Below are 18,798 nucleotides of genomic sequence, written 5' to 3'. Positions count from 1 at the left end.
TAATCGAAAATTACAGGTTTAAACACATACCTTGTTGTTGTTACTGTAAATAGCAATGTACTTTGAAGAACCCTTATTGGAATGCTAGCCCCAATAATGTGGAAGCCTCTAATGAATCACACCAAACCCTAAGATTGAAATATGAGAGGGAAGAAGAGGATTTTCGAAATTCCTTATGATTATGCCGATTTATGAGTCTTATAGAGGTCTCTATTTGTAGTTGTAAGAAACCCTAATTTGAAATTAAAATAATAATATTATATTGCAATTCAAATTCATTTTTCTTATCAACCAAGAAAGCTTCTAAAAGCCCTAAAAGGGGCTCCTAGAATCATCCCCTCCTAGGGAGGTTCTAGAAAGTTTCCTTGTTCAACTATTAAACAATTGCACTCTAAACCTTAGACCTATTAATTAATTCAAATTAATTCTAAGTGATCAGCTATTCCTCTCGTTCTTCCTGATATCGTATGGACATGAGAGATGGATTAGAATCAAACTCATGGTCTAATATTCTGTTTCTCGATTTCCCGATTTGTGATGACGTTATTAGACCACCAATTGAACACATGAATGTATTCTTGGCTGGACCCAACACTTATAATGTCAACCTCAAATCATTGAGGGGTCCAAAGATTTCGCTTTAGCTAAATAGGCAAAAGGAGTGAATAAACTTTGACTATATAATCATTCATTTTACTTGTCATATCATGCATGGAATTACACTTTATGACATCCAGTTATGGATGTGTTGGAGTAAACTAATGCACAACAAGTTCGCAAACTATGACTTATATATCTCTATTTTAAGAATATAATATATTATCGTCTTAGAATTACTCGTGATTAAAATCCATGAAGCAATCTCTAAGCGCGAGTTTAACCAATACTCAGTATCCCCATTTTCTAAGTACTCATGAATATTGCAACAATCCCTATGCAATGTCCTGTTGGATTAAGGTGTCTAAGCTCATAACTAAATTGGTATATACTTGTAATTAAAAGCAAAATCCTTTTTGGGTTGCCCTCATAACTAGAATTTGATTAGAATGACATTTGTAGAGTGAGAATAATTTATTAGTTTATTATGTGATTAATAAGTTAATTGGAAATTGTAATTGATGATTTGTTAATATATTATGTGACTAATATATTAATTAGAAATTGTAATAATCAATTAAAAATTAATCAGAAATAATTTGCAAATTAATTCTATGTTAATTAGAATTAATTGAGAGTACAAGGGCTGGGCTGTAATTATTCAATAGTTAAACAAAGAAGGATTCCAGAAACTTCCATTGTATTGACGATTTTGAGGATCATAATAGGGTTTTTGGAAGCCTCCAAATGATAATTAGAAAACTAGATAATTACCTGATTTGAAATATTATTATTATATGTTCAAATTTTGGGTTTTTAGGGTTTCTAAACAGCTATAAATAGGGGCATACCCATAAGCATTTTTGGCCTGCTTGTGTACCTAGAGAATTCTGATTTCACTTGTGATCCTCATCTCTCCTCTCTTGTCTTCTACTTCTAGGCTTTAGTTGTGAGCCATTATAGGCATCATACTTTTGGTGCTTGTTTTATGGATACTAAAAGGAAAGGATTTAAAGAATAGTTTTCTATAACATTCAAAATGTATGTAACCCTAAGCTCATGAATTTTGATTATGATCTAGGGTTCTAATAGTTCATTGTATGTTGCTTTCAATATGTGAAGACATAGATCCTTATAGGTTGCATTTAACCTTGATTGTTAAGAGTTTTTTCCACAAGTAAATAACTTTCGTAATCTCTAAATTTCATCAGTGGTATCAGAGCTTTGGTCTTACAATTGATTATGCATTAGATGAATCGAAACAACAAAAAGAAAAAAGACGCAACACACCTTTTCTAGTTTTTTCGATTTATGTATCCTTATCTACCTAATCCAAATGTAGGCTTAATTTTTAGTGATTATCTTTTTTGAAATGGTTAAATCCGATTTTTTATTCAAAATATATGATTAAAACCCTAATTTGGACTTTGAGGAGATAAATTTGAAAGTATAATTTTTAATTATAAGATAACTAAATTGAATTATCTTTATGGATTTTAATAATATATTTAATTAAATGATTGATTAAAAGACAATATTAAATCTATAATTGGTTTAAAGATTAATTAATCAAGTGTTTAATTCGAATAATTAATATTTAAACCTTGTGTTTTAAAAAGGCTTTAAAATACACCTTATACATATATAAAATATTTAAATACTATATATATAACGAATATCAATTGAATCTCTAGTACGTGTCATTCACGAAGTCATAGTATAAGGTATAAGGAAACGACCTATATAATAACCTTTGAATGGGTGTCTTTTTCACCTGCCGCTTTTTTTGTGTTGTCGAGGGTTATTAGTCGAAGGAATTTGATAATAAATAATTACATTAAAAGTATAATTTTTCTAAAGTACCAGAACATTCTTTCAAAATCTCACTCTAGTTACTTTAGAAAAATGTAAAATTTTATGCTAATCTTTGAAAACGCACATCATTTTTTTATGAGTTGTTAGTGGAGCGTATGTGGTTAACCGACACACTAATATGGGACTACAAAGATGAAATGATGAAACAACTCGCGTTTATAATTGTTGATGGAGCATGTGTGGTTAACCGGCACATCAATGGGAGATCATAAATCAATCGAGGGTGTTTAAATGAGTTTGCATGGTTATTCACATCTTAATTGTGATCCTCGGCATTCCAGTCCAACTAGTAATAGCATAAGCCGAGATTAAACATGTCATTAATGTTTCAATGAAATCTCAAGAGTTATAGGAGTTTCATGTGATTGAAATTGGTAAGATGTTTCTACCTACCTAAATAGTTTCGTGATATGACTACGTCATCTCTCTTCATATTACGAAATGAAAATATGGATCCTAGTCTTAATTTAAGTTTTGGGTTAATAATTAAGGATTAAAATCAACTAAATTGAATTCTCTCTTTCCGCATTTTTAGATGTCTGGTCAAGATAGTAATGATCTTCCTCATTCTCATGTAAATATTTTTCCTCGTTCTTTTGGAGATGGTCTTCCACATTCAGGTCAAGGTGAAAATGTCTTCCTTTCTTTGGGAAATGGTGGAATTGGACATCATTGTCCTTTAACTCTTCCACCTTTTCATCCTGTGACTCTCCTATCGTCACGTTTCCTCAAGTTTAAGGGTATGAAACTACTCAAGTCCTATTAGCATGTAAACACGAAGATAGATACTTTATGTGTGTATGTGCATGTTCTAAAAATGAAATCGTACATTGACAAGTTGGGAAGAATGGGTTTCGTATTCCCAAAGAAGAAAACCGATGATTTGGTCAGTTAATTAAGAACTTTCATATGAGGGACCTCAACGTGACCCTAATTGATCTTACCTATATGTTGGTAACTGTTGAAATAGAAATGCTTGAGAGTACAACTAACATAGAAATTCTTAAGAAATATAATCCCAAGAGTTCCATGGACATTGAAAATGGTAATATTGGTCATCAATAAAAGATTTCTCTTCCCAATCGAAAGGGATCGGCCAAAGCCTAACCATTTGATTGTATGGTAAAGAGAAAGGCTTGTTCTGAGATCCTTCCCTATTTTGACCCTAATGATTCTATTTGTTTCTACTGACAAATGAAGGGACATTGGAAGCGAAGCTGCCCGAAATACTTAACGGGTCTTAAAGATGGTAAAGTCAAGTCGTGTGACCCTACTTTAAGTATATCCATTATCTAAATCCATTATTTTTATAAGTTCCTATTCATAGACTCTTAATACATAATATGATGATCACATTTTTGATGGTATTGCAGGATCTAAAAGAAAGAAGGAAGCTTAAGTAAAGTGCGTTGAATCTGATCATGGGAAATGGACTTTAGTCGCATGGTTCCATTGTTAGAATTTGGAGCTACTACTAAAGAGTTAGGATAGTTTTAATAGTTTGCTATTACTCTTCAGAGATATCTAGAAACATAGTTTTTCGTTTTATGCATTGTAAGGACATGTTTCAATTTTCATTTTATATCAATAAAAGTGAAGTTTTGGTTTACATAGTTGTCTTGTTTTATATTTCCTTGTAATGACATTGATAAGCATGTCGATTATGTTTCTAATAATAGCAATATTAATTGTGGATTTGATTCTTATGATATCGAGCTTGTGATACTATTAGAATTTGACCAAATGAAAAGAAATCTCATCACCAAGTTTCAATTGGACAGAAACTTGGAGTCATACAATACGAATTGCACGATGCATGAGAATCTTGTTCATTGGAAAATTATGACTAAATCATTGTTCACATGTTTATGTAAGGCAAATGAAGGATCGATGGATCTAGTACATGTTGCTATAGATTCTTCAGATCCACCACAAGGGACGATAACTCTAATCGTCATGATTTACTGATGCTTCAGTGAATATGATTGTGTTTATAAGATTAAGCGTAATTCTAATACTTTTGAAAAGTTTCAAAGAGTAACAAAACGACATAGAAGAATCTATTAAGCAGAAAGATAAAAAATTCTCCAATATGAAAGCAAAGGATAGTACTTTAGTATCATGTTTTATGATCATCTTAGTAATTATGGAATTATATCACAATTGACTCCTCCAAGAACATCTTAGTGAAAACTTATGAATAAGAAGAGGAATCAAGCAGTGTTGTAAATGGTTTGATCATATATGAGTTATGATTTGTTCCAATCAAGTTTTAGAGCAATGCTCTAGTAACTCTAAATCATGTTTTAAAACTCATTCCATACTAAAAAGGTTGATACCACCTCACAAGATGTGGAGTGGGAGTGCTTTCTTCACTCAAGAACTTTAGGAGATGGAGTTTTGATGTTTTTGTTGATCGAGAAACAAAAGACAAACTAAGTCCAATTCTATGAAGAGTGTTTCTTGTCAAGAATCAGCACAAACTCTTGAATATTTGATTTAGCTTATCAAGGAGTGTTCCTTGATAGAAAAACTCATATGTCAAGAAGTATGTGGGAATCATGTTGATCTTGAGAATTGCGAGTGTCAACCGACCATAAACCTTTTAGTTATAACTAGCACGCGACCTGAGGTTGAAAACTTGTTGTGTTGACATACTTTATTTATGTGCACTTCAAGTTAAGTTAGTAATGATTATGAGTTCTCTGGTTTTCATTTAACTGCAAAACAAAGCGTGTTGGTCAGTGAAGGTACACTGATCAATATGAGTGAGCTGCTAATGGCACAGAAGCACTAGTATGCCTTTGAGCTGACGGAAAGCAAGAAATTAAGAATAGCGAAGTTCGGTCCTTGAGGGAAAACTAAGTTTGAAGTTAGTTTGTCCTAAACCTAGTCTTATGACTATAGGTTAGAAATGTAAGATCCATATGGAGAGGAGCATATGCACCTTCAAATCTAATTGGCAAAAGTTTCACTCTAATTCAAGAATATGGTTATGAAGAAATGCTTTCGCTGATAGATTTTAAAGATTTGATAAAGATCAATATGGATATTAATTATATTAATTGCATTCTCTTATTAATAATATGATTACGACATCCCTCTTCATATTATGAATTATGAGGAATGACAAGGAATTGTTTAAACTTTCAGGAGATTTGTTTATCACGTCTTGAAGGGTTTGAACATATACACTATCCTGCTAAAGTGCATAAGCTTGAGAAGCCTAATTAGATACTTACCAAAGCATCACGAAATAGGAATCTATACTTCCGTAAGAAAGTCAAAGAGTATTGATTTCTAGAAGTCCAGTTGATTTCTGAGTACATGTCCCAAGCTATTGGGAGCATAATTGTTTTGCTAGAATTGCATGAGGACAATATTTTCATAGGAAACGATGTCTCTAGTTTGCAAATTGCAAAATTCAGGAACTGTTCCGCTATGATAGACTTACAGGAGAGGGCACTTATACTTCATTCTGAATCTAAAAGTTTAGATTGTATAGTTTAATAGAACTTAGTCAAAAAACATATATGAATAGCATGTTAAAATGTTTCAACATAAGAGATTATATATGGAAATATTATAGCAAGAAATTAAACATATATTAAATCCTTGTAAAGGTAATAATGAGTCGAGTTCCATATGTTTCAGATATAAGATCGATCATATAGGCAATAATATTCGCTTATTTTGATTTTTCAAATGCCTTCAGCATTGTGAGAAAAGGATTAGAATTTTATGTGACTAAAGTTGTTAAACAAATGTCAAGAACATTGTAACATTTTACTGAAGATTGTTTGCTTGTGGACATTTAGAAGTATGATATCATTTGGGATATAGCATAGTGACACGTTTTGGATTAAGATGATTCTTAGTCATAACTGATGGTCATATGAGAATATGGAAATGTTTCCATAATGGGAGATGGTTATAAAGTCTACATGTGAGTTAGAAACTTTAATTCAAGAGAAGTGTCCAAGGAGTGTACCTTGAATTTGAGACTTCATAACCATGAAATTGTTCCGAGTAACAAGTTTTAGTGGAACATTTTGTAATGTTGAAGGCTCAGTCTCTACGACTTTAGAACTTCGACATCACAAAAACTCAATGCATGTAAAGATGAATTCCACTACATCATAGATAACAATAAGAATTAGTAATTGTGAAATGAACATCATTGGAGTAATGTTCAGTAGGCCTGTTCATAAAGGAAGGACCATAGAGAGGCGTATTATGTATGTCCATAACATGACATGAATGATGTTAATTTAATTCAAGTGTTTAGTTGATTATATGAAGCAATCTACAATGAATAATTCGTAAGGCTATCATGGAGTGTTAGTAGATTGTCCATAGTGATCGGACATAACATTGTGATTGCTGTTATACTCGTGCGTCTTTGAAATGGTAATTTAAGTATTAGATAAACCCACAATTAGAGATTACTTCGTGGATTCTATCATGAGTAATTCTAAGACGAAAATATATTCTATTCTTCAAACAAAGATACATAAGTTGTAATTTGCAAGTCAGTTGTGCATCGGTATTGCATAAACGCATCACTAACTTGATGTTATAAGATGTAGTGTCATGTGCGATTTGATGAGTAAAGGTTATGATTATTTAGTCATAGTTTATTCATCCCTTTTTCCCAAATAGGAAAAACGATATCTTTGGGCTCGTCGATGATTTGAGTCGATCTATAAGAGCCAGGCCTGGTCTAGAAATCAGACACTGAGAAACAAATTATGTAGTCTGAATTTGATCATAAATAAGAGATTGAGAAACAAATATATGACATGAGGTTGATCATTTAATCCATGACTCTTTTCATACAATATCTTGTAGAACGACGAAATAGTTGATCACTTATTGTAGGGCCAACATTTGATTTGAATCAGAGTTTGGCAATGGCTTTGGAAAGAATACTTTGTTGTTTGGTTCGAGGTTATACCTGCAATTGTAGTTATAGACTTATTCAAGTGGGAGACTGTTAGATTAAGGTGTCTAAGCTCACTACTAAATTGATATATACTTTTAGTTAAAAGCAAAATCCTTTTTAGGTAGCCCTCATAACTAGAATTTGATTAGAATGACATTTGTAGAGAGGATAATTTAGTAGTTGATTATGTGATTAATAAATTAAATGGAAATTGTAATCGATAATTTATTAATATATTATGTGACTAATATATTAATTAGAAATTGTAATAATTAATTAAGAATTAATCATAATTAATTTGGAAATTAATTATGAGAATTAATTAAGAGTGCAAAGGCTGAGCTGCAATTGTTCAATAGTTGGACAAAGAAGGATTCCAGAACCTTCCATTATATGGACGGTTTTGAGGAGCATGTTAGGGTTTTTGGAAGCCTCTAAATGATAATTAGGAAACTAGATAATTACTTAATTTGAATTATTATTATTATTATATGTTCAAATTTACGGTTTCTAGGGTTTCCAAGCAGCTATAAATAGGGGCATACCCCTAAGCATTTTCAACCTACCTATGTACCGAGAGAATTCTGATTTCTCTTGTGATCTTCCTTTCTCCTCTCTTTTCTTTTAGTTCTAGGGTTTAGTTGTGAGTCATTAGAGGCATCATACTTTTGGTGCATGTTTTCTGAAGACTGAAAGGAAGGGATTCAAAGAATTGTTTGCTATAACAATTTAAAAGGTATGTAACCCTAGTCTCATGAACTTTGATTATGATCTAGGGTTCTAGTAATTCCTTTATGTTGCTTTCAATATGTAAAGACATAGATCCTTATAGGTTGCATGTACCCCTAATTGTTAAGAGTTTTTTTTCCCGCAAGTACATAATTTTTGTAACCTACAAATTCCATCATGTCTAATTCCTATGGACAATCTATAAATGATTCATGACACTCTTAAACCAATACCAACTCCCCAAAAGTATGAATAAATGTAGCATTTCAAATAAATTAATATGTAGAAAGTAAAACATGCAAAGTGAAACACAAGAATAAATTAATTGACAAATAGTATTACACACTTTGAATATAAATAAATTCCCGTTAATCATCAACGTTCAATTACAATTTATTAAATTTACATTGTTTCAAAATATCAACTAACCACTAAAATTTAGAGTCTAACATCATCTCTTAGTCCAATGCTTTTAGCATGCTCGTAGTGTTTGATCTCGCTTAATCCCTTCGTGAGAGGATCAACAGGATTATCCTTTGATGATACTCGGTTCACTATGATTTTTCCTTCTTCTACTCGATGTCGAATGTAATGATATTTTTTGTTGATGTGCTTTGATGTACCATGATCCTTTGGTTTTTTCAAAGCAATCGCACCTTCGTTATCACAGAAAATGTATATTGGTTCTTGGATCAAAGGAATAACTCTAAGATCTCCAATAAAGTTTGTCAACCATGTTGCTTCCTTGGTTGCCTCGCTTGTTAAGATGTACTCTGATTTATAAGTAGAATTAGCCACTGTCTATTGGGACTCTTCCAAGTAACTGCTCCATCATTCTATAGAAATACCCAGTCGGATTGCAAATAATTGTTATCTCTATCCGTTTGGAAGCTAGCGTCACTATAACCACTCACTTTAATTTCATCTTTGCCACCAAAGACTAAGAGCATATTCTTTTTCATTCGAAAATGCTTAAGTATATTCTTTGTTGTTGTCCAATGAGCCATGACAGGATTTCCCTAATATCTACTAACCATGCTCAAAGCAAAAGCCACATCAGGTCGAGTACATGTCATAACATACATGATCGGTCCTATAGCCGAATCATATGGGACTCGACTCATCATATCTATTTACTTATCACTAGTAGGACATTGAGTCTTACTCAATTTAACAGTATGATGCATGGTTAAATCCTATTTCTTGGAATTCTCCATATTGAACTGTTTCAATATTTTATCCAAATATGTACTTTGGCTAAGCGCAAGCAATACGTCCCTGCATGTCTCTATAAATCCTTATTCCAAGTATGTACGTGGCCTCTCCTAGATCCTTCACAGCGAAACACCTTACAAGCCTATACTTCACCCCTTTCAAATTTGGAATGTCATTTCTTATAAGGATTGTGTTATCCACATATAATACTAGGAAGGTCACTACACTCCCACCAGCTTTGACATATATGCATGACTCATATTCACTTGTAGAAAATCCAAATTCCTTGACCTTTTCATGGAAGAATCGATTCCAACTATGAGATGTTTGTTTTAGTCCATAGATAGACTTGCCTTGAAGGTATATACATTACCATCCATATCAGTCTTCTTCTTGAAGATCCATTTGTACCCTACCGTCTTTCGACCATGTGTTTGATCAACCAAAGTCCATACTTGGTTATCATACATGGATTGGATCTCGACATTGCCTATTTCCATTTAGCAGCTTCAAGGCCTATCATCGCTTCCTTGTAGTTAGCCGAATCATCCAAATTTACCAGTGTTTCATCACTGATTAACATATCGCTATTTTCCATTATATGAAAACCATAAAACTCGGGTTATGTGCTAACTCTACTAGATCAACGAAGAGGTAACGAATTGTCAATGTGCTCAACGAGTTCAGCCTCAGGTTGAGAGCTAGTGTCATTAAAGGTTCCTTAATTAGGTGATTATTGAAGTTCTTCAAGATCAATTGTACTCCCACTGTCTCCTTGGATATAATCTCTCTCTCTCTCTCTCTCTCTCTCTCTCTCTCTCTCTCTCTCTCTCTCCCTCGAAAGACTCATCTTTGAGCTACAAAACCATGTTCTCACTTGGTCTGTAGAACAAATATCCAAATGACTTTTTTAGGTAACCAATGAAAATACACTTTTCGGCTCTAGATTTTGGTTTGTCTTTACTTTCGTTCCTAACGATGACCTCACAACCCTTTACCTTGATATGTGCGAGCGAGGGAGGTTTTCATATTCGCATCTCATGAGGTGTTTTGGCAACCTTCTTGGTAGGAAAAAGATTAAGGATATGAGCCGTTGTCTCTAAGGCATACTCCAAGAATGGTATATGAAGAGAAGCTCGACAAATCATGGAACAAACCATGTCCAACAAGGTTCGATTTCATCTCTCAGCTACACCGTTAAGTTGTGGTGTCCTATGAGGCAACAATTTATGAAACAATTCCACATTCCTTAAGATAGTCGTTAAACTCAATACTAAGATATTCTCCACCTCTATTACATCGGAGCATCTTTATCTTCTTGACCAAATAATTCTATACTTCATTCCTAACCTCTTTGAACTTTTCAAAAGTTTCCGATTTATGCTTGATTAAATAGATATGCCCATATCTACTATAATCGTCAGTAAACGTCATGTAGTAGCTATTTGCATCTCTTGTGGCGGATCTGAAAGACCCACATACATCTATATGTATTAGGTCTAACAATCATTCAATTCTTTCACATGTGCCAATGAAAGGTGATTTAATCATCTTGCCTAAAAGACAAGACTTGCATTGATTGTCTGAATTTAGGTCAAACGATTCCAACACTCCATCCTTTTGGAGTTGGGCAATGTGTTTATTGTTTATATGCCCATGACAATAATGCCATATGTCACACCCCAAAACCGAGAACGGCGGAAACGTTCTGGGGTGGAGGACGTCATGTAAAGTATCACAACACAGTAATAGTAAGCAAACAACATCATCCATTGCATTAAATATATAATTTTAATACAAGCGTGTTATGTACAGTATAGACACCAAAATGTAAATCAAAATAAAGAGATGAGTCCTGAACGCGCTCCATCTTCTCAAAAGCTGGTCTCGGTACCTGTCTACTGATGACCTGAGAATACAAGTTATTTTGAAAGAGTTTATCAGCATTAAAGCTGGCGAGTTCATAAGTATTTAGTGTCGGTGTTTGTATCAAAATGTTTGAACGTGATTTTTGAAGTACGAGTTTGTAAACACTTGTAATAGAAGTATATAAATGTTTGTAAGGTTTGTAAAAGCTTGTAACTCCTAGAAAATCCTATATTTTCTACTAAAAGTAGCCTTCTACCAAGGCATATCTGTTTTGTAAGTTCGTTTCTTGTAATAGTGTGTAATTTTCCCAAGTGTAACTATCATTATCAAAATATAGTTTGTACATTAATGTTTAAGTGAAAAGATCACTAAATATATGTATAGGGTAAATTAATGTAGTACTGTAGTGTTGTATTATAGGAACTACTGCCATACTATCTACTTTAAACCAGATTTATATCAAGGTATTATGTGATTAATTGTACCATACTATCGACTATGAAACACGACAATGTAAGTCGTAACAGGTATGACGTTTGGCACTCGCAGACCTGCAGGTCCGGCTGTAGCTAGCAGCAAGGTGTAGGATAATCAATCCAGTATAGATCTATACGCAAACTCACGCTCTCCCTCCAAGAGGCTCCGGCTACAACTCGGGCCATGACATTGAAGGCATGCTCCGATACAGTGGATCACATTTATGTTAAAGTATTCATGTATATGTAATGTATTGTTACTCATTCAAGTATCGTTGTATATGTTCTCCTTCTAGTATAGTTGTATATGTTCTCCTTCTAGTATAGCTGTATATGTTCTCCTTCTAGTATAGTGGTATATGTTCTCATAGTAATATCATGTATATGTTCTAGTAGTAATAAGTATTGACTCATGAATGAACTGACTCCTTGTATGTTTCGTGGAACTAAACGTAGAAAGTAGTATAACCCTAAACTATACCTATTATAGTTTATTAGTAATTTGATGCATGACTGAATGTACTGAACTAAGATATATATCCTTATGTCTATACATATACACATAATATATAAGTAAGGATTCAACGACACTCGGACAAACAACCGGGTACTTTAGGACCACAACCAAACAAGGAACAGGAAGTAAAGTGGGTTATTTCTCCTAAGTCCTTCAAACCTTATTTATATAACTATATACGTAATAGTCATGGTTTTTAACTATATTTAAGTTTAAAAACATGTAAAATAGCTTGATGAAACAGTTTAAAGTCATTTGTCTGGTAAAACAGTTTGAAGTATTTAAACTTCCAATAATATGCTAGTTATTAATCACATGTGATTGATCTAATAACTTATCATGATTCAACTTGTATTCTCCCCCATAAAAGCATTTAAAACATTTCAAAGATTGATTAATAGGGGTATGAACTCACCTGTAGTGAGTGGTTCTGATGACAATGTTGGATTAGTTGCTAGGTGCCAAGTGGTGACTTGAGTACACACGCGAATCCTATTTAGCATATATTGGCACATATGAATATAATTAGTGTTATGAACAACTAATTAATGAATTGGGACCACCTTAGGGACTAGTAAACACTTATATTGAAGTGTTACAATCATATATGATTGTATGAAGGGTTATAAGGCTATACAAGAAGGTGTATGGCCAAAATACACACTATATGTGTGTGTGCGGCCAGGTGTGCTGCCAGAAAACATGGTGTTCTTGGTGTTCTTGGTGTTCTTGGTGTAAGATGTTACCTTTTGGATGATACTTGAGAGGATTTTTGGGTCCTTGCTTTGAAGAAGTGTAAGAAATGGTCAAAAAACCAAGGATAGTATATATATAGGAGGTGAGTGTGGCTGGAGGTGTGTGTGGTTGGCATGTGTGCGGCCGCACACACCTGATTTGGTGTGTTTGGCTCGTTTTTCCAATGCTACACTCAATCTAATCCATCCTCCGACACGTATCTCAATTATACTAAGCTTTAAGCACTCTTTTAGACCCAAAACCTCATTATAAAATAGCAAAACGAAGCTAATCTTTAATAACAATGAAGAATGAAAGCTATAAATTTCGGGTTGTCACACCATAGGCATTCCTTATCCAAACTATTGGAAGAATAAACTTTATAAACACAATTGCCAAGTCCATTCACGCACACAAAAATTTCATACACACCATTACAAGGAAAAGCTTTGAAAATAAATGCACCATTTTTATAAACTAAAATTATACCATTGTCATTATCAAAACCATAACGATAACCTTGTATAAATAAAAAATTAAATGAAATTATGTTTCTTGTCATTTATGATGAATAACAACAATAGTGTAGAAACAAAAAACACTAATCATAACTATACTCTAAAGCTTCAACTTGATCTCTCTAACCAATGTAACATATGACCTTTCTCTAGTTCCATAAATAGTTTGATCTCTTCAATCTTGAGATTCTATTCTTTAGTTCTTGAAATACCGAACATATGTGATCATTACATCCATTATCAAGAAACAATGAATCTATTAGTATGAAATGTTTTAGTAAATACCTGAATCAAATTTGGTGGGATGCAAGATTTCATCAAGGCAACTTCTTTTCCAGAAGCCTTTCTCTTGATAGCAAGGACAATAAGCTTCAATTGAATCATGGTTTGGAGAATTTTTTGATTCAACTTTCTATTGAGTCTTTGATTGAACACCTTAGTCACGATTTTCTCATTTTCTTTGATAAGATTAATCATCTTTTACTCATAGCCATTTCCAATTTTAACAACTTTAGATAGAGTTTTCCTTTTTAGAGATGACAGCTTCTTCGGCCATCAACATGTTAGAAAGTTCAATTACGGTAACCTTGACTTTCTTCATGTGGACATTTTTTACAAACTGTTTGTAAGAATTTGGGAACGAAATTAGAATCAAACCTATAGCAAACTCCATAGGAAATTCACCACCCATGTTGCCCAATCTGTCAATGTACATTTTCACTTTGTTGACCAACACACATATATAGAAGTTCCTTCATCGTACTTGCATTCAAGTAAGACTTTGTTCATATCAAATCTTTCAATCCTCATAAGAACAGAATGGAGAGGGTTTCTCAGTAGGAATAAGAGGTGAAAGAGCGTGCGTAAGGCGTAGGTAGGAAGTAGAAGGAAGATTACCATTTCCAAACATAAAAAATAAGAGGTAATATTTTAGTTAGTTGGTTGTCCTTAAATATTTTAAATCAAACTAATATTCAAGGGTAGGTCCCGATAATACAATCCGAAATTATGATGAGGGATGTCGTAATTGTTAGAATAATAGCAACAAATAGATTCTAATCAAACAATGCGATGGAAAATATGATCAAATCAGATGAACACACAAGAGTAAATAAGATCAATGATTTCATTAGAGAGTAAAGAATAATTCTAAACAATGATAGAAGAACTAAACTCCAAAAGATACTCTCTCTATCTAACTAACCATCCTATATATATATATATATATATATATATATATATATATATATATATGTATATATATATATATATATATATATATATATATATATATATATATATATATAAATTGCATGAGTGAAGAGTCTTAATGAGGTCAGGATACCCAAGTTAATAGCCTATACTACGAACCTAAGTAATAAAAAAATATATGAAATGCAAATAGTCAAATCACATACAAAACAATAAAGACTTATACATGATAGACTTGCAAAACCTTTCGTATATAGACTTGACACAACTACACAAGATATTAAACCTAACAATCTCCCCCTTTGCGTAAAGTTGCAAAATATAGTCTTCACTACTGCTCATCAAAAACTTTTGGAATCATTCCCTTAAGAACCATGTGAACTATCATCCACCACTTCAGCATATCTGAAACACACTTGACATCGTTGGTGGTGTTTATCTTGCATACCACAGCCCTTTAAAGAACATTTGAAAGAGTTTCTGAAGGAAACAAATGTTTGTCTTATTGGATTAAGGTGTCTAACGTCCTAACTAAATTGGTATAATCTTGATGAATAAAAGGAAAGTCTTATAACCAGGAAATGACTTGGATTGATCAAAGCAAAGAGATAAATGATTTATTAATTTATTATGTGATTAATATACTAATTAGAAATAGTTAATAATTAATTATGAATTAACTGAGGATAGTCAGAATTGATTAATTTGTAACACCATGGTTTCAAGGTATTTACACTTTTAACCTTGTTGTCTTAAATTTTCGCACTTTGGTCCAAACGCCTAGCGTTATATGATGGACGCCCGACGTTTGCACACAGAAACTAAACCCTAATTTTTAAGGTTTGCACCATATTTAAAGAACATCATGGCCTCAAAACCCTTCACCACTCCAGCCTCCATCGTCATTTCAAAAACCGTAAGTGTGTATGAGAGTTTGAAGCCTTGGTTCATCTTTTTGGCATCATTTGGTGTTCTTGATAAGAGAAGGAAGATCTTTGGAGTATTTTGGTTGATCTCTAGCTTGTGGATCTAGACTCTTGACATCTTGGAGCATCATTTTAAGGTATAAAGTTCAGATCGATCGTGATGTCTCATTTGTTAGATCTTGGTTTAGGGCTAGTTTATATTCTTTTTGGTCCCAAAGACTTGATCCTTGTGAGTTTGGAATGCTCCAGAAGTTTGGACTGTCCTTTCAAGCATAATAGTGAGTCTAGAATCATAAAAATGCAATCTTGGACATGAGATCTTAATCCATTAAGACATTGGTTTAGAAGTTGGTAATCAGTGAGAAAACACTAGGTGTTTGCATGGGAACACCCATCAATCAGATGCCGGACGTCATAGGGTGGAACGCCAGGCGTTCTCAACAGAAGCCTAATGGATCGATTTTGGGCCTTGGGTCATTAGGGGTTTTAGGCTTAGTTTAGTTGGGCTTGTATATAAAAGGCAAAATGGTCTTTTGCCCTTATCATGATGAGGAATGGACTAGACCATGTTCGCAGTGGATCAAGTGTTGTTTTAGTTATCATCAGTAGAGGTGAGTCTTCTCCTGATGCTCGTGAGTCGAAGGCACCAATGTCGGCTCACTAAATTGTGTATGTAGGATGCTAGCTGTCTTTGTGACTCTTGCATGTTTGTATGAGCTTGTGTGGTAGAATAGGATGTATCTATGATGACTAGTTGGGTCTAGCTGTGATTATTGTGTTATGTTGTTTATGTGTAACAGAGACTGCCGATAGTTTCCAGGGTTGTTGATAACCCACTGGACGTGCTGTTAGCCCACTGGGACTGCTGATAGTCGCCAGGGTTGCTGATAACCCACCAGTTAGCTTACTAAGATTACCGATAGTCCCTAGGGTTGTTGATAACTCATAGTTGTTTATTTGTGTTGTGTTGTGTATGATATTTTAGGCAACTCACTAAACTTTGTACTTACGATTTGTGGTTTGCATATATTGGCTCAGGTAAACATTTGGGATAGCATCGGATCATCCCACACGATAAGAGAAATAAATTTTAATTTTCTAGATTTTGTAAATTAAATTATTATTTCAAGTTTGTGTGAATGCATATTGTCAAAACAAGTAATTCACATGGACCGCTTATAGGTCCATGCGGACCGCGTGGGTCACGCTAAATGTGAGACTTGGGCCATTTAACATGCATTCTAGCCCAATCTTCAATTCTTCAACTTCAGCCCACAAGTACAACTCTTTAGAGCCCATTTTCCATTCCAAAGCCTTCTAATGATTGACCCAATACTCCTTCAACTTTCTTGTAGCTCGATTCCGCGTCGCCTCATCATCATCCTTGCTAACAAATTAAGTCCAAATTGATTTCTTCTTTATGCAAGCACCAAGCCCAATCACACCACTCCAAATCCACAAGCAAACCGCAAGCCTCCACAAGTCCCACACCCTTCTAAGCCACCAATAACAAAAAGTCTTCGATAAATCCTACAAATAAGCTCAAAGGACTGGAAAGCACCCGGTAAAGGATAAAAATAACAAAAAGAGAAAATATGCATGAAGATTAACTAAAATGAGATGGTTTTAACTAAAAATAAACTACAGAAAGAAGTAATAAAATGAAGCTATCAAATCACCCCAAGCTTGAACCTTACTTGTCCTCAAGTAAGACAAGACTAAAATGAACTTGGGACGAACTACCCTAAAAATAAAAAGAATGGATAGAACCATGGAACCTGTTCAACGTTAGTTGACATGGTCAGAATTGATCTCACTGCTATCTCACAAATTTTTCATCCAATGAGAATGGGACCATAAACCACAGCCAGGATAACTCCTCTAGGTGAGTAAGGAGGGATGGTCAGTCACAGCCTCAATGGAATATGCATACAATGAAGAACATCTGTAGTAGGGAGAAAGCAACTGGATGAGCTCGGGTGGAGCTCTTCTTTAAATGCACACTCTGATCTCACGTCTGCCGGTTTCTCTCATGTGTAATTAGGTTTAATCGCTCAGGCACCGTTGTAGGAATCGGCTCACTTAGTGTTGTCCCAAACCTCCCATAGTATCCGTTCGACGATCTCTCTAAAATCACCAATTTGCGAAAAACAACTCGATCTATATACAATAAAATAAGCCTATACAAATGAATATCAAACGCCGGGCGACCAAAATGTTGGAAAAGTTGTTCAATAATTGAATTGGCCACCTATCTAAGATAGTTGCAGCTAAAAATTTCCATGTTATTCTTTTTTTTCTCTCTTTTTTTGTTTGTTTTTTTTGTTTTTTGTTTGTTTGTTTTTGTTTTTTATGTTGTTTTTTTAACATAAACTTGAAGGTAATGTATTAACAATCGAAATTTTTAATAAGAAAACCTTTTGACTCAAAATTTGGTTCCCAAAAGTGTGAAAGTGGAACCGAAAGGGTAGTAATATAATCCAAATGGTCTAAGTATGAAAATGATCATGTGTGGAGCATAAGATGTAATGTAAGCTCCTTTTCAAACTTGTGATTTTTCAAAGATGATGAAAATGTCCAAATGTGGACTAAAAGACTCTCTAAAATCCTAAGAAAACCGCAAAAAGATATGGTGATGTAAAGAGACCAAAAATGGATTCTACTTGGGGACAAACACAGGTGCTTCATCCATTGCTATAGTATATCCTACAGACGTTAGTATTATATGCATAATTCTTCATGAAAACTACTTGGCCATGATCACTTACCCCTTTAAGCTACCAGCATCTGATCCCAAGTATGAAATCCCAAATTGCAGCTAATGGTCCCGGTTCGATGGGTGAGATAGCAACAAGATCCTGGACCAATAATGATACAATAACCGTGAACCTGTTCCATGGCATCCAAGATATGTGAGAATAAACACAAAACAAAAATGCATGAATGCTAATGCCCTAAGCTAAATGCCATGAAAAAATAAAAGATGAAAAAGAAGAAAATAAAATCTTTTTGGGGTTTTATAAAAAAAATGAATGCAATTTATACTAAAATGCTATGCAACCTAATTAAAATGCATGATAAATTAAAAAGAAAAAGGAATACCCCACCCTAAGCTTAGAAATAAGCACTGTCCTCAATGCTTGGGGCGAGGCGAAAGTACCTAAACCGGGGGATCGGGAGGAGG

Source organism: Lactuca sativa, chromosome 3 (genome assembly GCF_002870075.4).
Source record: "Lactuca sativa cultivar Salinas chromosome 3, Lsat_Salinas_v11, whole genome shotgun sequence".
Classification (NCBI taxonomy): domain Eukaryota; kingdom Viridiplantae; phylum Streptophyta; class Magnoliopsida; order Asterales; family Asteraceae; genus Lactuca; species Lactuca sativa.
This window is presented reverse-complemented; position numbering follows the sequence as displayed.